The sequence below is a fragment of the Somniosus microcephalus genome, chromosome 27, assembly GCF_052327205.1.
Source record: "Somniosus microcephalus isolate GS21.2 chromosome 27, FLI_Smic_1.0, whole genome shotgun sequence".
NCBI classification, from domain to species: domain Eukaryota; kingdom Metazoa; phylum Chordata; class Chondrichthyes; order Squaliformes; family Somniosidae; genus Somniosus; species Somniosus microcephalus.
This window is the reverse complement of record NC_141013.1, coordinates 8,554,619-8,579,239: the sequence shown is the minus strand read 5'-3', so window position 1 is coordinate 8,579,239 and position 24,621 is coordinate 8,554,619. Positions and strand designations below refer to the sequence as shown.

At 41.5% G+C, this 24,621-nt stretch overlaps 1 protein-coding gene across 3 annotated transcripts in view; it reads right to left on the bottom strand.

The window, feature by feature from the left end:
- pias1b (protein inhibitor of activated STAT, 1b) overlaps nt 1-24,621 on the bottom strand; it is a 153,699-nt gene that overhangs the window by 111,701 nt on the left and 17,377 nt on the right. The window contains exon 1 of one of the 3 annotated variants that reach the window (XM_085968474.1): nt 13,977-14,240. The exons of the other annotated variants lie outside the window; for them this stretch is intronic. The gene's annotated coding sequence lies outside the window, so the exon portion shown is untranslated. Of the gene's footprint in view, nt 1-13,976; nt 14,241-24,621 lie in introns of those variants that run through there. 3 annotated transcript variants of the gene reach the window in all.

Here is a 24,621-nt window from a genome sequence, read left to right as displayed (position 1 = left end):
AAGTGACGCAGCAACTTAGACATAGCTTCATCTTAGCAGGAGAATATCATGCATTACCTGGTATAGTGTTTCCAGTTCCTATAAAACAGTATATAAAATATATATCATTCAAGACTCGCTAGCATTTATCAATGAGATCCATACTATCCACTTGAGTCTCAGTTCTTACCTTTTAATGTTTGTATCCCTGTCTGGTATTTGACTTAGTGACTGATTGCTGGGTTTACGCAAAATTACAAGTGTCCAAGGAAAACATATCCCCAAATAAACTTCTGATTCAGTTTAATGGGCAGTTTCTGCGCCTGCCACAAGGTTCTTTTCCACTCTCGGAAGGCACTAAATCATGCTGGGTAAAATTCTAAAGACACCAACCAACGTGCAATACCTTCCCAAGAGATCATTCTTCATGTTCATGAGTGGGGTTTGGCAGGCTATTCAACACCTATTTCATAGGCAAACCCAATTTGACATCCACACGTAAGCAATTTTCAGCTGGAATCAGTGGGCAGTGACCAGCAAGAAGCATGGCTGAATTTCCAATGGGCGAATGAGGCTGAATTTCTCAAAGCATTGATTCCCTCTCTAGTTCCTCACCCAACTGGCCTTTATCCAGGTGCACGCCTCCGTGTGTTACCAAGACAAATCCAATCCTGTTCTAACCCAAAATCCACACACATGTACTTCTGGCACGATTCTAGCCATTTTTTCTTTTTTTAACCACAAGAATTGCTGGTAATTGTAAAACCTCTACCATTCAGATCAGTTATCGCTGCAAAGACCAGGAATTAAAACTTGGATCTTTCTGGTCTGTATTGCTCAGAGATATTACCTCTGAACCCTCAGAAGAGCCTTGCTCTGCTACCTTTTTAAGAAAAGCACATCTCATCTCAACAACAAAACTCAGAAGGAAGTGGGCATCTTCAGCAGTTTCCTGACTGAGCACTTTGTTTATGTACCATGAGGCATACCAACATTTGCGAGCTTGGTTTCTAAATCAATTTTACTGACAGAAGGCAGGGTTGCAAAGACATGGCAAAATTAATTGACAAATCATAATTAGTTCAGTTTAAAAAAAATCAATTGCCAATTCACTGATAGGCAGAGAGCAGTGCAAAAATGTAATACAGTTCAGATATTCATGAGAAGCTGGGAACCAGCAATTTCCCAGCCTACTGTGCTGTCACTAGATATTCAAAGATCTATTTTAAGCTACCATAAAACCTGGAGTGCACGCTCTGTTTTACAGTTGCCATTTCCATGACAACATGGAGTGAAACTCAGACTTTATAGCAAATGTACACTACATGGATTAAATCTCATTTATGGATTGTAGAAAAATTAAGATTCTCTCCTGCACTTTCTTCCAAGAAATACGGAGAGCAATACCACCTTCAGCGAGTACTGCCTATCCTCACTGCTTCCACTAGACCCAAAACAGTTGTACTTACACAGAATAGTAAATTTCCAATGATCAGAGACGTCTACATTATGCAACAGAAATCCAATGCGAAAGGCCAGACCGAGTCAAATCTTGTGGGCAGCAATAGGCAGATAACAAGTCATGCAGCAAAGCAAAGTAGATAACAGATGACAGATGGAATGATGAAGGAGCTTTATGTAATAGTATAGAAAAGGATGAAAATAAAGAAATGACAAAAGAGAGACTGGAAGCAAATATTTTAATGGACCAATTGACAGCAGGACAACAGCTGAAGTAGGATGGGGATATCCATGGAGCCGCCTCCTCCTCCTAGTTGCCCATTTCCACTATTACTCCCTACCACATCTAGTAGACTAGTGGTGGACAATGAGGCAACTACCATGAGGAGGAGGACATCCCCAACCTCAACCATGGTGAAGCCCAGCACGTGAGTGCGAAAGGCAAGGCTGAAGTGTTTGCAAGTGCCTTCAGCCAAAAGTGTCAAATGGACAATCCTACTTGGCCCTTACAGATGACCCACAGTTGCCAGTGTCAAGTCAATTCAGTTTGCACCAAATGATGTTAAGAAACAGTTGATTGCACTGGACACAAAGATGATAGGCGCTGACAACATCTTATCTGTAGTACTGAAGGCCTGTGCACCTGAGCGAGTCACTCCCCTAGCCAAGTTTTACCAGTACAGCTATGACGCTGGCATCTTATAACGTGGAAGATTGCCCAGGTATACCATATCCATAAAAACAGGATAAATATAACCCAGTTGATTACTGCCCAATAAGCCCCCTCCCAATCAGTAGTAAATTGATAGAAGGCATCAATCATGCCATCAAGCAACACCCATTCACTAATAATCTGCTCACCAATGTTCTGTTTGAGTTCACTAAAACGGCTCAGCTCCAGATGTCATCACAGCCTTGATCTAGACAGACACGAGCTGAATACCAGTGGAGAGGATAGACGAGAGGAGCAACCCTCCAAATCAAGGCAGCATTCCACCAAGTATGTCACCAACGAGCAAGGGCAAAAGTCAATGGGGGTCAAAGGGAAAACCTTCCAGTGGCTGATCTAACCGTGTGTGTCATCAGTGGCCAATCATCGCGGCCCCAGGGCATCGCTGCAAAAGTTTCTCGGGAAAGTGTTCTTGGCTCAAACACCTTTAGCTACTTCATCAATGACCTTCTCTCCAACATAAGATCAGGAGTGGAGCTGTTTGACGATTCCACGGTATTCAGCTCCATTCACAACTTCTCCAATAATGAAGCAGCCATGCCAGTCTACAAATGGCAGATAACATGTGTACAACATAAGTGCCAGCTAATGACCATCACAAAGTGTCCAGCCATCGCCCCCTGACCTTAATCAGTATCACCATTGCCAAATCCCCCACCAGCAGCATCTTGGAGAAACCACTGATCAGACACCTGACTGGACCAGCCATATCGACATTGTAGGTTAAAGAGAGTAGAGTCTGGGTATTCTGTGATGAGTGGCTCACCTCATGAGCCCTCAAAGCCACTCCACCATTTACAAGGTTCAAGTCAGGAACGTGATGAAATACGACTTGCCTGCTGGGTGCAGCCACAACCACGCTCAAGACGCTCAACACCAGTGCACTTGATTGGCTTTGAACGCAATCTGCCCTGTCCACAAGTGCACTCAGACAACTTGCCATGGTTACTTCAACAGCACTTCCCTCCCCTGCAACCTCCTCCGCTGAGAAGGACAAGAGCAGTAATGTTGTGGGAACACCATCTCACACCATCCCGACTTGAACAAATATTGGCGTTTCTTCATTTAGGTCAATATCCTGGAATTCTCGAACACCATCATGGGAGCACCAATACCACAGTGGTTCAAGGAGAAGGTCCACTGTCACTTTCTCAGGACAACAGGCCAATAAATGCAGCCTTGCCAGCAACGCAAGAACAAATAATAAATAAAATGAATTATGTAGGAAAGGATGAAAGGATCGAACAACTTGAATAAAAAGAGACTAAGGAAAGCAGAACAAAAAATAAAACTTTGCTGAACTAGCTTAAAAAATGAAAGACATAGTTTTATTGAAAGGATTTAATAATGTTGGATCAATTAGTTAATGTTCTCCCACTATAGTTAATATTTGGAGTCAATTGTTGCAAACAGCAAAAGCACTGCTTTTTATTATCTAAACTCCCTCAACATGATTATTGCTTTCTATTTCCTGGTGTCCAACATTTTTAAGAATAAATTGTATGATGATGTAATGATTGAACCAATTGACTACCACTGCAGAGGGAAGCTGGTAGCTGAACACAAGAACAGTTACAAAGTGTGCCAATCTGAGGATTGAAATGGAAGACGAACGCCAGTATTTTCCAGTGATGCTGTTCAAGATGGATCTTGATTAGACTGTTTAGTATGTTGGAACCCTAGGTAGGCAACACAAGACCACAATTAAAAATACAGAAAGGGGATTACCTAGGATATTCGGCCCAGTCCAGTCCAGTCTATGCTCCACATGAGCCTCCTCCCGTCTTTCCTTGTCTGAATCTACCAGCATAACCCTCTATTCCCTTCTCCCTCATATGCTTGTCTAGCCGCCCCTTAAATGCATCTATACTATTTACTTCAATCACTCCCTATGGTAGGAGTTCCACATTCTCACCACTCTTTGGGTAAAGAAGTTTCTTCTGAATTCACTATTGGATTTCTTGGTGACTATCTTATATTGATGGCCTCTAGTTATGCTCTTCCACACAGTGGAAACATTCTCTCTGTGTCTACTCTATCAAAACCTTTCATTATTTTAAAGACCTCTATTAGGTCACCCCTCAGGATATACGTGGATTGGCATCAATTTAATTTTGGACAGACACACACCAAACGTGAGAAGTGCATTGACGACCCACAATTCACAGATTCTGGATTTACTGAGAGAAAACACTCTTGCGGTAACCAGCTGATGTTTCTGGGGGACATTTTGAGAGTCACTGACTTTCAGTTTCTACCCTCACCACCAACTGATTGATACGATCATGGTGAGCTGTAACCAATGGGCTATTCAATAGTGGGGGCATCACAGTCAACCCACATCTTACGCTCGCCTGACTGCCCAACACATGCTCAGTAACTGTTTCTAATAGGAGTTGCTGAATTTTAGGATCAGCAGTCTCAAATGTTTCATTTCCTTCCTGTTCCAAAGTCAGGCACACGGAAGCAAGGCACCACCACCCTGGCTAAATTCAATTAACTCGTCATAGCCCAGAGATCAAATCTAGAATGTTTCCAATTCCAATGACTCAACACCACACCATGCAATGGACATACCCACTGAGCCTCAGCCAAGTGTTTTTTTTAATTTAACAGGCAATAGTTTAGTTGCAAAAGCCAGTATAAATCTTCCGTATTCCAGATTTTAAATAAAACACATTGTTTTAAGAGCAAAATTCCCATGCCACAAACCGATTCTTATTCACTCCCATTGTGCAAAATCTCTGATCCAAGCAAAAATGTTTCAATTATCCACTTGTTTATGTTCAATGCATTAAATAGTCAAGTGTCAATTTTCAACTACATACTCGTGTAAAATCGACCGTCAACGGTTTTCCATTTCTGTTCAGATTGAATTTCTGAATGAATAAAATGAGCCACGGTAGAAATGTTTATAAACTGGCTATTTCATGTGAAGTCTATAGAAACTTTGGTCCAAACACAACATTTCCTGGCAAACCAGTTAGAAATACCTCTGGAATTATCTGTACTTTAAAGCAATAAAGTTGAAATTGCTGTTGAATTGGTTCCAGTAGAAAAAAATTAACTTTGGGCATAGGGCAGCGCTAGGACACTCCAGCATACTGTACCACAGTGTGGCAAAACAGGTCAACAGATCAGCAAGTTCCCACACAATAACATCCTGGGTGGCTTAGTGGGTAACTGCACCAAGTGATGTGTAACGGAGACATACAAACCAGAAGGTATCAGATTCAGTCCCAGCCTGTGTGGAGTTAACTGATCTCAAGCAACGTAGCTGTTAGGTTGCTACTATTAGCCTCAGTGCCTCTGAGTTAAGGAAGGGAGTGGGAAATATCAGCCAGGGGTCTTGCTTTTGATCACTATCCAGTGACTCCTGCAGTCTGATTAAAGAAGACTTGTGTGAGACCCATGTCAGATCTGGTAAAGCGGCAGATCTGCTGAAAATGTACATTACTCACCATATAAATGTGCATGTAGGCTAATATCGACTCAAAATATACATTAGATGGTGCGGCGAGATGTTCTGCAACACAACACTGATTTCACACTAATCTGTAGTTTGGCATTATCAACATGACTTAACAGAACTAATCTCACTCTGCTAGCTTAGGTAATGTTAATAATAAGAACTTACTGTAGTCTCTTTAAATTGTCCAACAGTAAGTATAGAATTAAGATTTTTAAAATTGCTTCTATAATGTGAAATGAATAGAACTCTGCAACTCAACATCAGTGCAAGGTGGCCATATAAGTCCAGCTTCTTGCTCACAGAACTCAGAAATGCTACAAATATTGGTGCAGTATAATATTGTTGGTTTTCCGCTTTTCTTCTGAGCTTATTCAAGTGGCACTCTAAGCCATAATTGTTCCTTTTTTTAGGGCAATACTCCACCTTCTCAATCACAATTCTCGACAACCTTATCTCATCCCTGAAGTGGCTGTGCCCCACTTTGTTGTCCTACTGTAACAGTAATAAAAGGAATGGTACAATGTAGCAAGTCTATCCAGTCTTTTTTTTTACATCAATGGGGTCTTTCAAAATAGCTTAATACCCCTGTAGCACACAATTAACTTTTGCAACCAATTGTCTTTTCTCTCTCCCGACCTCACTGAGGTATGGTTCCAAATGTACCCACAGTCCTCCAGTCCCTTGTTCAATGGTCATTCATGTGCGAGCTTAATCATTGAACATCAAGAAGCTATTTCCCATGGAGGGCATCACAGCAAAGCCTGATCACTGATCTCATCTAACATTTTGCACCCATCCAGTAAGACTCATTGGACAGTAAGGAGCAGGTGGAACCATGGCTGGCTTTTCTCTTCCACAGCCGAGAGGGACAGGGGCCAATTGCAGGACTCCTGCTGTCACCTCCCTAACCTGTTTGAGGTCAGCTAACAATAAACAGGAATTGAACGAGCTTTAGCAGATAAAAGTGTGAAGTATCCAGCTAATAAAACAGACTTTAATATCAAGTAGCTGGAGCATGCATAACCTCACCTGAACAGGGTAACTGCCAAAGCATCAGCAGCACAACTGAAACTCACCAAGCACTACATACTCACACCACAGCCACTCCTGGGATCAGTATGAAGGGCCACTCACAACTACAGCGACCAATAAAGCTCTCTTGCTACCATAATCAACCATGTACATATCATATACACCGTGGATGTAATATGTCAACATGTAATCAAAGGGCAATTACAGTAAACAGCGTTAACATTTTCACAGCCGCACAGTCTGAACAAATTAAAGGCATTGTATACAGTGCTGTGCCACACCCAAACTGACATCTATAACTTTTTGAAATCAATTCAATAGATATCAGCCCAATCCTATGCAGCTGACTGGCGGATGTAATTTCACTGTACAAGTACATTTGCAAGATTCTCTTTTTTTAATTCATTCATGGTATGTGGGCGCCACCAGCAAGGCCTACATTTATTGCCCATCTCTCAGTCTCAAAATTAACAGCCTGCTAGATTTTTGTAAAATAACGCTACGGTTTTTAGTTACACAATGGGTCACAAAAACACTATCATTGCTTAAAAAGAAAGTGGAGCTAGACTTCTTTTAAAAAAGGCATTTCTTCTTTTATTTCTGTAACTTGCTACTGAAACTTGTGAACTGTCAAACTGAAATTTATCTGAAACATTTATATACATTAAAAAAATCACAGCCATGCAGTTATTTCTGGCAAGCACAATAAATTACACGGTTTCAAAACACACCTAATTTCAATAAAAACTAACCGACTTAGCAGCACAGTGTTTCTCTAATGTTTTGTTATAAAGCACTGCAAAAGGAAAGATAGTACTTAATATCTTCAATTAAGCTATCTTGGAATTCTCACAAATCTGACAGAAGAGTTACTGAGACATTGTAGAACTGTTGAACAGTACCTACACAAAGGTTACACAGAGCAACCATGTAGCTCATTGTTTGTACTGTGGGAATTCCTTGTAATCCTCATAACACCAAACCATTCATTATGTTTGTATTGTGCTTGTGCTTTCGGTCCTCTGAAGGTTATCGCATCTCAACAAACCTGAAATTCTACCCAAATAGTCTTCATACCTCAACCAAAATATCAATTCCAAGCCCTGAAATTAATTTTCCTATCCGGATATCAATCTCACATCATCGTTCCGTTTACACAAGTCTCCCAAGTAAACCAGTAGCATCTCACCAGTTGTGCGTTTTGGAACATTTCAACGCTCATAAAAGGTGCTGTAATTTTCCACGCACCAATAATGATAATCAAACCAAAGAGGGAAGTGAAAAGAAAGGAAAGTGCGTCATTTGTATCAAAGGAGAGGATTTGTATTGGTGAGGTACGAGAGTCATGTTTTCACTACCACAAAGCCAACAGAATTTTTTTACTTTATAATTTTCAATTAGTAGGTTTAAAACAGTTAAACTTGTGCCTATATTACCAAACATCTCCATTGGAAAATCTATGGAACAGGTGCCCTAGGGAGACGCTAGAAGCAGATAGTGCTGATCCTTTCAAATGCAAATTAGAGGTAAGATTTCTTTCAGATAATGTTTTGGAACAGTATATAAACTGAGACATTGCATGTGGTAAGTGTAGCACGCTTGGGAGGAACAGATGACTTTGGACCTATGGCTCCCAAAGTTCTCCACCACTTGGCGGTTTCCATGTCTCATATCTGGGTCTGTTGTAGACCGCGATAGAAATTGATTGCTGTGATTCGTCAACAACTCCATTATTGTTGGATGTGACCAGCAGGATGGTAAAAGGCAAACTAGATGGACCTTGGTCTTCTTTTATCTAGCAATTCCGAAGTTCCTATGCATTCAATGCTCACAGGTAGCACAAAGCGAAGATCCTCCGTTTTTACTCAAAGCTACCCACCAACTGCAGCCGACTGATTGCTCCCAGACCAAATGTCATTCCGAACCAAATGCGTTCTGGCAAGGACCCCAGCTTATTTCTCCTCCATTCCTGCCAGGACGTGGGTGCCAGTCAACACTTTCCCAAGCAATACAGCCGAGATCAGAGCTTCACTGAAGGAAAGCTTGAACCACTGGCACAAACCAACCCATCACTCTGTGATGCCACAAGCTGGCACACTAACACGCTGCACCTTACATGCGGTTATAAATACAGGCCACCTAATACAGATTATATTTAACTTACACTTATACAGCAATTTAACATAGCAAAACATTCCAAGAAGACGGAGGAGAAAAATTCACACATCAAGCAGGAATTGGGAAAAGAATTGCAGAAGCTGACCAAATGCAAGATTGAAAAGGTAAGTTTTGAAGAGGGTTTTTAAGATGGAGAGAGACATAGCAAGGTGGAGGGGTTTAACATAAGAACATAAGAAATAGGAGCAGGAGTAGGCCAATCAGCCCCTCGAGCCTGCTCCGCCATTCAATAAGATCATGACTGATCTGATCCTAACCGCCAATCTACTATCACAGAACCATCTCCTGAATCTAACAGAATTAGACACATGAAATAGGAGCAGGATCAGGCTACACAGCCCCTGGGCCCGCTCCGCTACCCACAGGGCCATGTCCGATCCGAACCTAGACTCATGTCCAAATTCCTGCCCGCTCCCCGCAACCCTTAATTCCCTTTACTTGTAGGAAACTGTCTATTTCTGTTTTAAATTTATGTAATGATGTAGCTTCTACAGCTTTTTGGGGCAGCATATTCCATGGACCTACCACCCTCTGAGTGAAGTAGTTCATCCTCATCTCAGTTTTGAAAGAGCAGCCCCTTATACTAAGACTATGCCCCCTAGTTCTAGTTTCACCCATCACCGGGAACATCCTCCCCGCATCCACCCGATCCAACCCCTTCACAATCTTATATGTTTCAATAAGATCGCCTCTCATTCTTCTGAACTCCAATGAGTAGAGTCCCAATCTACTCAACCTCTCCTCATATGTCCATCCCCGGGATTAACCGAGTGAACCTTCTTTGTACTGACTCGAGAGCAAGTATGTCTTTTCTTAAGTATGGACACCAAAACTGTACGCAGTATTCCAGGTGCGGTCTCACCAATACCTTGTACAACTGAAGCAATACCTCCCTATTTTTATATTCTATCCCCCTAGCAATGAAAGCCAACATTCCATTGGCCTTCTTAATCACTTGCTGCACCTGCATACTAACCTTTTGAGTTTCGTGCACCAGGACCCCCAGATCCCTTTGTACTTCAGTACTTTCCAGTTTCTTGCCATTAAGATAATAACTTGCTCTACGATTTTTCCTGCCAAAGTGCATAACCTCACACTTTCCAGTATTGTATTCCATCTGCCAAATCTCTGCCCACTTACTTAGCCTGTCTATGTCCCCTTGCAGGTTTTTTATGCCCTCCTCACTCACTACTTTCCCTCCCATCTTAGTATCATCTGCAAACTTTGATATGTTACACTCGGTCCCCTCCTCCAAATCGTTAATATAGATTGTAAAGAGTTGGGGACCCAGCACTGACCCCTGCGGTACACCACTAGTTACTGATTGCCAGTCTGAGAATGAACCATTTATCCCAACTCTCTGCCTTCTGTTAGATAGCCAATCCTCTATCCATGCCAGAATATTACCCCCAATCCCGTGATTTTTTTATCTTAAGCAATAATCTTTTGTGTGGCACCTTGTCAAATGCCTTTTGGAAGTCTAAATACACTACGTCCACTGGTTCCCCTTTATCCACCCTATATGTTACTTCCTCAAAGAACTCCAGCAAATTTGTCAAACATGACTTCCCCTTCATTAAACCATGCTGGCTTTGTCCTATTAAATTATGATTATCCAAATGTCCTGTTACTGTCTCCTTAATAATGGACTCCAAAATTTTACCTACCACAGGTGTTAGGCTAACCGGTCTATAGTTTCCAGCCTTCTGTCTACTGCCCTTTTTAAATAAGGGTGTTACATTAGCAGTTTTCCAGTCTGCCGGGACCTTTGCTGAGTCCAGGGAGTTTTGGAAAATTATTACTAAGGCATCCACAATCCCTACCGCCACTTCCCTCAAGACCCTAGGATGTAAGCCATCAGGTCCAGGTGATTTATCCGCCTTGAGTCCCATTATTTTACCGAGTACCACTTCCTTAGTGATTTTGATCGTGTTTAGCTCCTCCCCCCCATAGCCCCCTGTTTGTCCAGTGTTGGGATATTCTTAGTGTCCTCTACTGTAAAGACTGATACAAAATATTCATTCAGTGTTTTTGCCATCTCCATATTTCCCACCATTAATTTCCCGGTCTCATCCTCTAAGGGACCAACATTTACTTTAGCCACCCTTTTTTTCTTTTTATATAACTATAAAAACTCTTACTATCTGTTTTTATATTTTTTGCTAATTTACTTTCATAATCTATCTTCCCTTTCTTAATCAATCTTTTTGTTATTTTTTGCTGTCTTTTAAAGTTTTCCCAATCCTCTATCCTCCCACTAGATTTGGCTACCTTATATGCCCTTGTTTTTAGTCGAATACTATCCTTAATTTCTTTACTTAGCCACGGATGGCTGTCTTTTCTTTTACACCCTTTTCTTCTCAGTGGAATATTTTTTTTTTGGAAGTTGTAAAATAACTCCTTAAATGTACACCACTGATCATGTATCGTCTTACCCTTTAATCTATTTTCCCAATCCACTCTACTCAATTCCGCTCTCATACCTTCATAGTCTCCTTTATTCAAGCTTAGCACGCTTGTTTGAGATCCAACCTTCTCACCCTCTACTTGAATATGGAATTCAACCATGTTATGGTCACTCATCCCAAGGGGATCCTTTACTAGGACATTTTTAATTAATCCTGTCTCGTTACACAGGACCAGATCTAAGGTTGCTTGCCCCCTGGTCGGTTCAGTTACATACTGCTCAAGAAACCCATCCCTAATACACTCAATGAACTCATCCTCAAGGCAGCCCTGCCCAATTTGATTTGTCCAATTAATATGATAGTTAAAATCCCCCATAATTATAGATGTTCCCTTATTACAAGCCTCAACTATTTCCTGATTGATACTCCGTCCAACAGAGTTGCAACTGTTCGGAGGCCTATAGACTACGCCCACTAGTGTTTTTTTCCCCTTATTATTCCTTATCTCCACCCAAACTGTTTCATTATCCTGATCTTTTGACCCAATATCATTTCTCTGTATTACAGTGATTCCTTCCTTTATTAACATATAGCCACCCCACCTCCCCTTCCTTCCTGCCTGCCTGTCCTTCCTGATCGTTAAATAACCTGGTATGTTTAATTCCCAGGCATTGTCACCCTGCAGCCATGTTTCTGTAATGGCCACAAGATCATACCCATATGTAGTTATTTGTGCCATTAACTCGTCTATTTTGTTACAAATGCTACGTGCATTCAGATAGAGAACTTTCAAATATGTTTTGTGACACTTAGTTCCTGCTTTTGCCCTTTTTATTACTTTACCTTTTACTCCATACCTTCTGCCCCTTCCTGACACACTCAGGTAGCAGTGGGGAAATTAAAAACCAAAGTCTATGACCTTCTCTGTTGTCATTTTTATTATTTGCTCTCTAGGAACCTCCCCCCCACTAGTTAGTTTAAAGCCCTCTCTACAGCCCTAGTTATATGATCCGCCAGGACTCTAGTCCCAGCACTGGCCAAGTGAAGCCCGTCCCAACGGAACAGCTCCCTCCTGCCCCAGTACTGGTGCCAGTGTCCCAGGAAGCAAAACCCATTTCTCCCACACCAGTCTTTGAGCCACGCATTTAGCGCTCTAATTTTATTTGTCCTAGCCAAATTCGCTCGTGGCTCAGAGATTATTACCCTTGAGGTTCTGTTTTTTAATTTGACCCCTAGCTGCTCATACTCCTTTAACAGAACCGGCTTCCTAGTCCTATCTACGTCATTTGTACCAACATGGACCACGACAACTGGATCCACCCCCTCCCACTGCAAGTTTCTTTCCAGCCCAGAGGAGATGTCCTTAACCCTGGCACCGGGTAGGCAACACAGCCTTTGGGACTCTCGCTCTCGGCTGCAGAGAACTCTATCTACCCCCCTAATAATACTATCCCTTACCACTACAACATTTCTATTTACTCCCCCCTCTTGAATGGCCCCCCGTTCCACGGTGCTGTGGCCAGGTTGCTCATCCTCCCTGCAGTCCCTGCTCCTGGCCCCACAGGGAGTAAGAACCTCGAACCTGTTGGGCAAGAGCAAGGGCTGCGGCTCCTCCAGCTCTACCTCCTGGATCCCCGTACCTGCCTCACTTGTAGTCACACCGTCCTGTCCCTGACCATGGGCTACATCTGAATTAATTAACTTCATAGGTGTGACCACCTCCTGATACACAGAGTCCAGGTACTTCTCCCCCTCCCTGATGTGTTGCAGTGTCTGAAGCTCAGACTCCAGCTCATCAACACGGAGCTGGAGTTCCTGTAGCAGCAGACACATGTCACAGACGTAATCACCGTGAGCCTCAATGGGGTCCACCAGCTCCCACCTCTCGCAACAGTAACACATCACCTGCTCCATTCTACGTAATTAATTTTTTTATTGTTAGTTATGGACACCCTCTGCCCGATTTCAGATGCTAGTATCTCCTTTAATTAATTGGATTTAAATTAAATCAATCCCTCTAATTACACCAGTTAAATGGTTTACCAACAGTCACTCTGCACCAGAAAGGCCTTATTAACTACAACCCACAGAGTTAAAGTTTGAAAAGAGCACCTAACACCCCACTTACCCAAACTCACAGCACTCTCTGCTGACTTGCACTCAGTGTTTGCTCGCACTAGCACTGGTCTTTTTATACTGTTTGTTTGTTTACAGCCAAATGAGTCACCCCTGCTGATTGGTTAGAAAACTGGTTTCCACTGCCTGCTGTGCCAATTTATTCCTACTGCAGTGTAACCTTGTTTTACTCTTAACCCAACAGAATCCCAAATATTTAACTTTTCCCCTTTACTTAAACTGCTTAAGTAATCTTATCAAGAATGATTTAAAGAGAAATAACAATTAAAGAACTCTCACACTTACCCAACTCACAGCACTAAAGAGAATCACAGATAGTAGGGTCATGATGGCTGAAAGCTCGGTCACCGATGGTGGAGCAGAGGGGTAGGGACACAAAGTAGCTCATCCAAAGGGATAACCCACAATACTGCAATAAAAATCTATACTATATGTCCTATGGGATCATTAACTATAAAACAAATCAAGAAACCAGATCTGCAAAAATGTTAATATTGCAGATGTCATTTTGTATGAAGTGCAATTTACAAAACTGAACTGTAGGCTCATAGATTCTAAGAACATTTCCTGACTATTTTACCTTTCTGTGAAGAGATCTTCAGGGCTCCCCTCCAAAAAATTTCTGGCAGGGAACAGTTCCACTGGCACTGGGTACGTTAGGTGGTTGAGCTGCTCCTCCCCGGTAAAATAGCCAATACTCACCCACTCAGCTTGTACACAGAATAGCTGCTTGGGTCATGGCCTTTTCCAGTTTTAGATAAATGCAAGCTTTTTTAAAATGCAATCCAATGTTGTTTCTCCTTATCCGCTTTATCACCCAGTAAGCTACAGCAAAAAAAAAAATCTATTGTTATTGCTGTAGCCCCTTGTACTAGGCATGTTGAATTAAACTGTTAGGAGCCAAAAAAAAGCCCTGGTATATTTGAATACCAATTTGAAACAACATACTTAACTAGTAGAATGTGTTGTGTCTAATTTTTCATAAAGTTCCTGATATTAAGATAGTATCTTAATCTATAGATAGTCACAATGGATACTAAATTGAACATCTACCCAATTTTTCATTCTCAGTAAGTGGGTGTCACTGGCAAGACCAGCATTTACTGCCCCTCCTTAACTGCACAGAGAAGGTGCTGGTGGGCCACCTCCTTTAATAGTTGAGCAATTTGATACACTTACTAGGCCACTTCAGAGGACAATTAAGAGACAACCATGTTGGTGCGCAACTGACGTCACAAAAAGACCAGACTGGGGAAAGATATTCCCTGAAGGACATTAGTGAACCAGTCGTTTTTTTTTTAAATGACAATCCAAGAGCTCCGTGGTCACTTTTACTGATACCTGCAATTTATTTATTTCCAGACTGGTTTTAAAAACTGAATTCAAATTCTCAAACTGCCATGGTGGGATTCGACCTAATGTTCACAGATTATTAGTCCAGGCCTCTTGATTACTAATTCAGTAATATAACCATTACACACCACTTTAACCCTAACTCTACTTTTGGTTGGGGGGGGGGGGGTCAAAGTTTGATGTGAAAATTAAATCAAGTCGGAAAAAAAAAATCAACCATGACTCTAAAGAATTAGTGATCCAAGTCATCAAAAAACCTTAATGCCATATAGCTGAAGTGTTACAATTATTTAATGAGCAAATGCATCACCTGCACTGAGCCATAAGCGCTCAGGTACAAGCCCCAGTCTTTGTTGAGGGCAGCATTCGAAATATTGCAGCCTCTCAACAGGGAGGCACAGGAACTAAGCGAGTCAACCAAGGATCCTAGTGCTACACGGTGACCACAGCAGAGAAAATGTATTGTGTGGCTATTAGCGAGAGGCTCAGCTATAATGTCTGTGATGGGTGAATGGGCCTATACTCTCTGGAGTTTAGAAGAATGAGAGGTGATCTCATTGAAGCTTAAGATTCGGAGGGAGATTGACAGGGTAGATGCCGAGAGGTTGTTTCCCCTGGCTGGAGAGTCTAGAATTAGGGGGCATAGTCTCAGGATAAGGGGTCGGCCATTTAAGACTGAGATGAGGAGGAATTTCTTCACCCAGCGGGTTGTGAATCTTTGGCATTCTCTACCCCAAAGGACTGTGGATGCTGAATCGTTGAGTATATTCAAGGCTGAGTCGGATATATTTTTGGACTCTAGGGGAATCAAGTGATATGGAGATCGGGCAGGAAAGTGGAGGTGAGGTCAAAGATCAGCCATCACCTTATTGAATGGCAGGACAGGCCGTAAGTCCTACTCCTTGTTCTTATAGCCTACCAACACTTACTATGTAGATTCATACATGAAGAATGGCCACTTTGGCAAACTATAGGAGCGTTGCCTGGTTTTTGTTTTTCACTCCCCCTTTTTCTGATTGTTCATCTCTCTTTTTCAGTTCTGAAGAATGGCACAAACCCAAAATACTGACTGTCCTTTCCGCAGATGCTGACTAACTTCAAGCTTTTTCTGGAGAAATGCATCTCTGCCAGCAGTAAAAAGTACTCCATTCAGCAGCCAAGCTGAAAACTAGCACCTGGCAGTCAAATTCAATTGCTAGGAAAGGCTATGATCTCAGTACACCACTACTAAAGTTGCTGGGCCAAACTTCAACTCAATTTATCAACTGCTCAACTAGACTCACTGATGACAATAAACTGAGCATCTTCAAAATCCTATTTATTATTTTCTTGCAGTAAAAAGAGAGTCCCATCACTAGGATTATTAGTATCAATCACAGGACGAAAAGGCTTGTTTAAGCAAATATGCTTTGTTGCGATATCTTGAATCATCAACTCAAAGCGTTTCCACCCATATTGTGACTGACTTGCAACCACCAATACTTCAACTCAAATCTCAAAATAGTTTAACCAAACACTAGTTTGCAGGGGCAAAAATCTATGAAAGACAGTACAAATGCAGATAGTATTAAAACTGAACAGACCATTGGGTTATCGAAGTACTATTGGAAAAAAAAGTTACTGAGAGAAAATTTAATGTACTATTAGACTACTGAAGTTCTGGTGACACAACTAGAATATTTCTGGTATGCATCTTTACTGAAACAGTAATGCTGTACAGATTTTCAGGTAAATAAAATTTACTCTGGAGGTCAATTTAACTGGGGATAGCCAAGCCAGAACTGCTCACCCGATGTCCATACATGTATACTTTCCAGCAGACGTCACTCAGTTGTGAACACTGATCCTGAGATCAGTGCCTGATTTCTGTCTTCCTAGCCCACAGTGGTTTAAGGCTCCCAGCTCACTCAATACAGACTGGGAATCAATCCTGGGAGATCTTAGTGTTTAAAGCACAGGAGCCACTTAATGAACATCACAGGCAACCCCAGGTTATCATACCACGGTAATCCTTCCAGTGATTTTTATACTAGAACAGCACAGTAAACCGATTGAAGTAGATCTGTGCTCATTGTTTAATAAACCTGATCGGTCCCATACCATTAAAAAACACTTCCTTCAGTGGCACCTAAAATAAATTCTATTTAGATTTTACCTGCCCACATCGCAACCTCAATTAGTTAGGGGGCTAGTTACTGGCAACAAGCTCCAAGGGAGGGGGAAGTCACAGCCAAAGCATTACTGATAGTTTCCAGAATGAAGGCTTTTACCACACATTAACGCACACCATCTCAGCCAATCTAATCACTCAACTAATGGAAAATATACTTTAGTAATTTCCAGTCACAAATGTAATTCACAAAATAAGAATTGCAATCTGAGCAGCGGTTGTTTTAAAAAAGAGTTCCCACATTCTGTACTTCCAGGAGTTTGAATAAATCCACTAAGGGAGCCAACTATGACCCACCAGCCATTTAGTTAGCTATACAATCTATAAAATAGCTAATATCGCAGGAGTATTCTCTCTCAGATTTCAGTAAATCATAATAGTTTGTGTGCATTTTTTTCTACTACAATTGTGAAAAAACACCCGGTACAATTATAGACGTACGTGTGTAGCAGATGGGGGAAGTACCAGCAGTTAAAGGTGGTGTTGAACTAAAATCAACAAGCATATTACTGGTGTATTGGCTCAAGTGTAATTTTTCCTCTCTGCTGCCAAACACTAAATGAGCCTTAATTCAGACCATTAACCCACTCCATTCAGAGTCACCAATCTGAAACGTTAACTCAGTTTCTCTCTCCACAGAAGCTGCTTGACCGGCTGAGTATTTCCATCATTTTCTGTTTTTATTTCATAATTATTCTATCATGTACTTCCCTCACACACCACCTGCTGATTCCCTTCTTTAGGGAACGCTAACTTCCTTCCCCTACCTTCCTTGGGAAAGAAAATCAAGCAATATGACAGATGTCAGGTCAAGAATACATCTGAGAATCAGGCTAAATATAGAAAGTTCAGAGAAGTGAAAAGGAAAATAAGAGGGGCAAAGAGGGTATGAGAATAGAATGGCAGCTAACATAAAAGGTAATCCAAAAGTCTTCTATAGGCATATAAATAGTAAACGGGTAGTAAGGAGGGGTGGGGCCTATTAGGACCAAAAAGGAGACCTACGCATGGAGGCAGAGGGTATGGCTGAGGTGCTAAATGAGTACTTTGCATCTGTCTTCACCAAGGAAGAAGATGCTGCCATAGACATAGTGAAGGATGAGGTAGAGGAGATACTGGATGGGGTAAAAATTGATAGAGGCGGTACTAGAAAGGCTGGCTGTATTTAAAGTAAATAAGTCACCAGAACCAGATGGGATGCATCCAAGGACGCCGAGGGAGGTGAAGGAAGAAATCGCGGAGGTACTGGCCATAATCTTCCAATCCTCCTTAGTAACGGGGGTGGTGCCAGAGGACTGGAGAACTGCAAATGTTACACCCTTGTTCAAAAAAGGGTGCAAGGATAAACCCAGCAATTACAGGCCAGTCAGTTTAACCTCAGTAGTGGGGAAGCTTTTAGAAACAATAATCAGGGGCAAAATTAACCGTCACTTGGACAAGTGTGGATTATTTAAGGGAAGCCAGCATGGATTTTTTAAAAAGGCAAATCGTGTTTAACCAACTTAAGAGATTTTTGATGAGGTAACAAAGAGGGTTGATGAGGGCAATGCGATTGACGTGGCGTACATGGACTTTCAAAAGGCGTTTGACAAAGTGCCACATACAGGAAACTTTGTGCTATCCGGCACCCATGGGACCGAGCTACTGCCGTTTTTTTAAAAGCTCCGGCTAGACCAGCGTCAATGTTATCAGATAGGAGCTTTTCATCGCAGTATCGGACCACAAACACTGTTGCTCAGCAACAGCTTGTAAACACTTGGCCCAGTAGCTTGGAAGCGTCTCTGAAGCTGTTGCTAAGCGACAAAGACGCTTTCCAGAGCCTGCCTGTGAAAAGAATGCTAGGAGAAAAAAAAAACACCTAACCAAAACGGCTGCTGATTTCTGCCATTAGATCAAAGTTGCCGGACATTCAACTTCCGGATAGCACAAAGTTTCCTGTAATAGGCTTACCAGCAAAGTTGAAGCCCATGGAGTAAAAGGGACAGTGGCAGCATGGATGCGAAATTGGCTAAGTGACAGGAAACAGAGTGGTGTCCCCCAGGGGTCAGTTCTAGGACCACTGCTTTTCTTGATATATATTAATGACTTGGATGTGGGTGTACAGGGCACAATTTCAAAATCTGCAGATGACACAAAACTTGGAAGTACAGTGAACAGTGAGGAGGATAGTGATAGACTTCAAGATGACATAGACAGCCCGGTGGAATGGACGGACATGTGACAGATGAAATTTAGCGCAGAAAAGTGCAAAGTGATACATTGTTAGTAAAAAATGGAGGGGGGAAAATATAAATTAAAGGGTACAATCCTAAAGGGGGTGCATGAACAGAGAGACCATGGGGTATATGTGCACAAATCATTGAAGGTGGCAGGGCAGGTTGAGAAAGCAGTTAAAAAAGTATCCAGGATCCTGGGCTTCATGAATAGAGGCATAGAGTACAAAAGCAAGTAAGTTATGATGAACCTGTATAAAACACTGGTTCGGCCTCAACTGGAGTATTGTGTCCAATTCTGGGCACCACACTTTAGGAAGGATGTGAAGGCCTTAGGGAGAGTGCAGAAAAGATTTACGAGAATGGTTCCAGGGACTTCAGTTACGTGGATAGATTGGAGAAGCTGGGGTTGTTCTCCTTAGAGCAGAGAAGGTTGAGAGAAGATAGGTGTGTTCAAAATCATGAGGGGTCTGGACAGAGTAGAGAGAAACTGTTCCCATTGGCAGAAGGATCGAGAGCCAGAGGGCACAGATTTAAGGTGATTGACAGAAGAACCAAAGGCAACATAAGGAAAAACTTTTTTACTCAGCGAGTGGTTAGGATCTGGAATGCACTGCCTGAAAGGGTGGTGGAGGCAGACTCAATCATGACTTTCAAAAGGGAGTTGGATAAGTACCTGAAGGAAAAAAAATTGCAGGGTTACGGGGAAAGGGCGGGGGAGTGGGACTAGCTGAAGTGCTCTTGCAGAGAGCCGGCATGGGCTCGACGGGCTGAATGGCCTTCTTCCATGCTATAACCATTCTATGATTCTATGACATCTATCACCCTCAATCCACCTAATGTTTAGATGCCATACAATACAATACAAATCACTTTATTGGCATGATAAGGTACATCTTATGTTGCCAAAGCATCAAAATACATTTATGGTTGAACACATAAACGCGGTTCCATTCATACAGTGTATAAACAGGTATATCCCTGAGTTTATAAATATACAATATACTCTTGTCTTAGTTTACTGGTTGTCCCTCTGTTCATGGCAAGCTGTAACATAGTGTGCTGCCAGTGTTACACAGCTTCTCTCCTCCCCCAGTAGGAATGGGAGTTTTTGGTTGTCAGTCAGATTTCTGAATTCAGGGCATATTTGTGAGAATTTTTGGTAGAAATTCTCTCTGATGCCCTGATATTTTCCACAGGCTGTGAGGAAGTGCATCTCTATCTCAACTACTCCCTGACTGCAGTGAGAGCATATCCTGTCTTCTCTTGGCAGCCTGGTCTGCCTTTTTCGATCGCTAGGCTATGTTCGCTAAGTCTGTACCTTGTCAAGGTTCTTCTCAGTTTGTTATCCTTTACCATGGTCAGGTAATCAGCTATGTTGTATTGTCTGTTTAGGGCCAAGTAGCAATTGAGTTTGCTTTGGGTTTTTGTTGTTTCTGCCCAATATGTCAGATATTTTTCCTTTTGCTTAGCGACGATTGTGTTGGGTCGAATTCTTTGTGTTACCCTGTCACTGTCCTGGGACTGGTTATTGTTAGTATTGTTAGTAGTTACTTCACTGAGTCCCAGGACTAGTTGACTGAGGGTATTCTTCTTTATGGTCAGCTCTTGGCATTTCAGGGCGTCGTAGTGATAGCATTGGGGGTTGCTCATTTGTAGGTGATTCCAAAATTTGGTGGCTCTTTTTTGGATAGTGATTATTAATGGGTATTGGCCTAGTTCCGCCCTGCATGCGTTGTTTACTGTTTTCCTTCGAGTCCGGAGGATACTTTTACAGAATTCCGCATGTAGGATCTCAATTGGGTGTTTGTCCCATTTTGCAAAATCTTGTTGTGTTAGTGGTCCCCAGACCTCACTGCCATAGAGTGCAATTGGTTCAATTATTGATTTGAAAATTTTGAGCCAAATGCTAATTGGGATTTCTATTTGGATTGATTTTTTGATGGCATAGAAAGCCCTTCTTGCTTTCTCTTTCAGTTCATTCACAGCCAGTTTGAAGTTTCCCGTAGAACTGATTTTTAAGCCCAAGTATGTGTAGTGAGTGGTTTGTTCAATTTTGGTTGTTCCTACTGTGAAATTTATTGTGGGTCCATGTTGTTTGGATCTTTGCTGGAACACAAGGACTTTGGTTTTTTGGGGATTTATTGTCAGGGCCCAAGTCTGGCAGTACGACTCCAGCAGGTCCAGGTTCTGCTGTAGGCCCTCCTTAGTTGGTGACAGCAGAACCAGGTCATCGGCATAGAGGAGGAATTTAACCTTGGATTCATATAGGGTGAGGCCGGGTGCTGTAGATTGTTCAAGTAGTTTTGCCAATCCATTAATGTAAATATTAAAGAGTGTCGGTGAGATTGGCGAGCCCTGCGTCACCCCCCGCCCCTGTGGGAAGTATTTTGTTTGTTTGTCTCCAATTTTAACTGCACATTTATTGTTTGTATACATTGATTTAATTACATCATATGTTTTCCCTCCTACCCCGCTTTCGATAAGTTTCAGGAATAAACCGTCATGCCAGATGGAGTCGAAAGCCTTCTGGAAATCTACAAAGCATGCGTAGATTTTGCTTTTGTTATGGTGAACGTGTTTGTCAATTAGGGTCTGTAGGGTGAAGATATGATCGGATGTTCTATAGTTTGGCAGGAATCCAATTTGGCTTTTACTCAAGACATTGTGCTCTTCAAGGAAGTTTATAAGTCTTTTGTTTATGATGCTACAGAATACCTTCCCCAGGTTACTGTTTACACAGATGCCTCGATAGTTGTTTGGGTCGATTTTGTCCCCACTTTTGTATATGGGTGTTATGAGTCCTTTGTTCCAGATGTCAGGGAAATAACCGACTCAGAACCAAGTTGAAGAGTTTTAGGATAGCCAGTTTCAGTTTGTCGTCTGCGTGTTTAATCATCTCGTTTAGTATGCCGTCTGTCCCGCAAGCTTTTCCTGGTCGCAGGTCCTTGAGTTTTTCAAGAAGTTCTTTTTCTGTTATTATGGCGTCTAGCGGGTTTTGGTTATCTTTTATGGCCATTTCAAGCTTTTCTAGTTTTTTGCGTATTTGGTGTTGCTCTGGTCAAGTGTTTTTTTCTGGTATAATTTTTCAAAGTGGTTTACCCATGTGTCCCCATTTTGAATGGACAAATTGTCATGTTGTTTTTTGTGTAGTGTTTTCAAGTTGTCCCAGAAACAATTCGACTCAATGGATTCCTCCATGGAGCTGAGTGTATTCTTAATAAATTGCTCTTTTTTGGTCCTGAGTGTGTTTCTGTATTGTGTTAGCGTCTGACAATAAGTAAGGCGTAATTCCTCGTTTTCTGGATGTCTGTGTTTTTGGTTTGATAGTTTTCTAAGTTTTTTTCCTCATGTTATGGCAATCATGGTCAAACCATTTTTCATAGTTTTTTGTTTTGGGTTTGTTCTTGCGAGCTTTCAAGTTTGCATTTGTTGCCAAATTATCAAAAATATTGTTTAGTTTACTAACTGCCCGGTTTACGCCTTCTTTATTGTGAGTGTATATGTTATCCAGAAAGGTGTCTAAGAGAGCTTGAGTTGATGCATTGCTAATTGTTTTCTGGTATTTTTCCGTGTCATTTTTGGCCCATCTGTACGATTTTTTGGTGTTGTACAGTTTACTGGGTTGTGTTTCTATGTTGTTTGTTTCTGTCTTTGAGAAACATAGTAATTTGGCTGTGATCTGACAGTGTTGTTTGTGGTTTGACTGTGAATGCTCTGAAAGAGGATGGGTACATACATGCATACATGGGTACATCACTTGCATACATGCAAGTGATCGGTTTGTCCAACTGTAGAGGTGCTAATGCATACTGAAAGCCAGTGTTCCCAGAATTAAACCAATCTTTAAATCCCATTCATGTCAGATTGTTAAAAACAAAGTTGAAATTAGTTTAATATATTAAGTGTTATAATCAACACTCCAGCATTTATAATGGAGACCCACATGCGTATTAGAACACAATGCACAGGCTACCAATTCCCAGAGAGGGGGCACTGGACTATTTGTTTAACATATATACTACCATCTATTGTACTTTTTACACCGAATAAACAGCTTATCCACTAATTAAATCCCCAAACTGCTAAAGTACAGCAAGGTGTTTAAGTTAAGCACAAGGTCCGATGAGAAATATACAGCTAGACATTATACGGTATACCACTAAAATATGACCCAGTCAAACTTAATTATAAATGCAAATTTAATACAGTACTGTGTAAGCACATTTTTACCAAATCCAAACACATGTTCAACTTAGCCAGTACATTCAAATCCTCTTAAGAAAATAAACTCAATCATGACAATTTCCTGAACCAAGCAACTTTTATTATCCTCCAGGCTCATATGAAATTACCTTAGAGTTTAGGCCAACTATATTTTGCAAATATTCTTTATTAAAATATTTATTTTATTAACGTTTTCACTTTTTTCTCCTCTTCTGAAAACACTAACTCTTGCTTGGGTGCAGTTCCACAAAGACCAGCAGGCCAACAACACCTCACCCACGTGGTCATTCTTCACACGAAAAAGAGCAGACAGCAAGAGTCAGCAGGCTCTTAAACCATGCGTAGCACAGCCAAGCCCGGTTCTGTCCAGATGCACACCTTCCGGCAGAGGATAGTAATTAGTAGCAGGAACCATAGTTGATTTTCCCACTTCCTAGCCCAGAGGTGCAGAGGCCCATTGTAGCAACCCCTATTGTCATCTTAGATGAGCTCATCGAACTCATCAGGGACCAGGAATCAAATCTCCGACCTTCTGTCCTTTTTGGCTTTGAACGCATGGTGCATTTACCTACTATCTGACACTAGGAGCTCTTTCAGCTATTCATTTTAAATTTAGCTCTTTTTTCGGACGCCTGCCTCACCAATTACTGTGTCTGTTAATATTACGCAACAAGCAAAGTACATTTAAATTTAGCAAATTGCTCAATTAAAACAAAAAGCAGGAGTGTGAACTTCAGGAGCAGTTAAAATTATGCTTTTTTTTGTCCTGGACATCTTCAATCCAGTAACCAAAACTATTTAAAAAGGTGTAATTATAATGGTGTAATTTTAATAGTTGCTACATTTTGGCAAAGTGGCTCATTACACTTGTGAACGGAACAAGCTGGTTTCTTGCCCACCCCATAGTTATTCTATCTCCTATACTTTCTTCAGGTTAAAGAGTATGATTGGCACTGGAGACAAATCATTCAGCATTTAATTTTTGTCACATCCAATTTTAATCATTCATTTTGTCAAATATTTCATGGTCCAAAAGTAGCCAGGCGTTTCCATTTTTATTAAGGAAACAATATATTTAAATGAGCGAGTGGTCAATCTGTGAAAGAGACTCTCTAGGGAGATGGTGGAAGTAGTTAGTATTGATTCATGCAAATTAGATAAATTTCTTTTAGAAAATAACACTTTGGGATACAATATGTGAGCAATTTGAGACATGACATGTGGTGAGCGTAGCAGGCTTGGGAGGAAAAAGGTGACTTTGG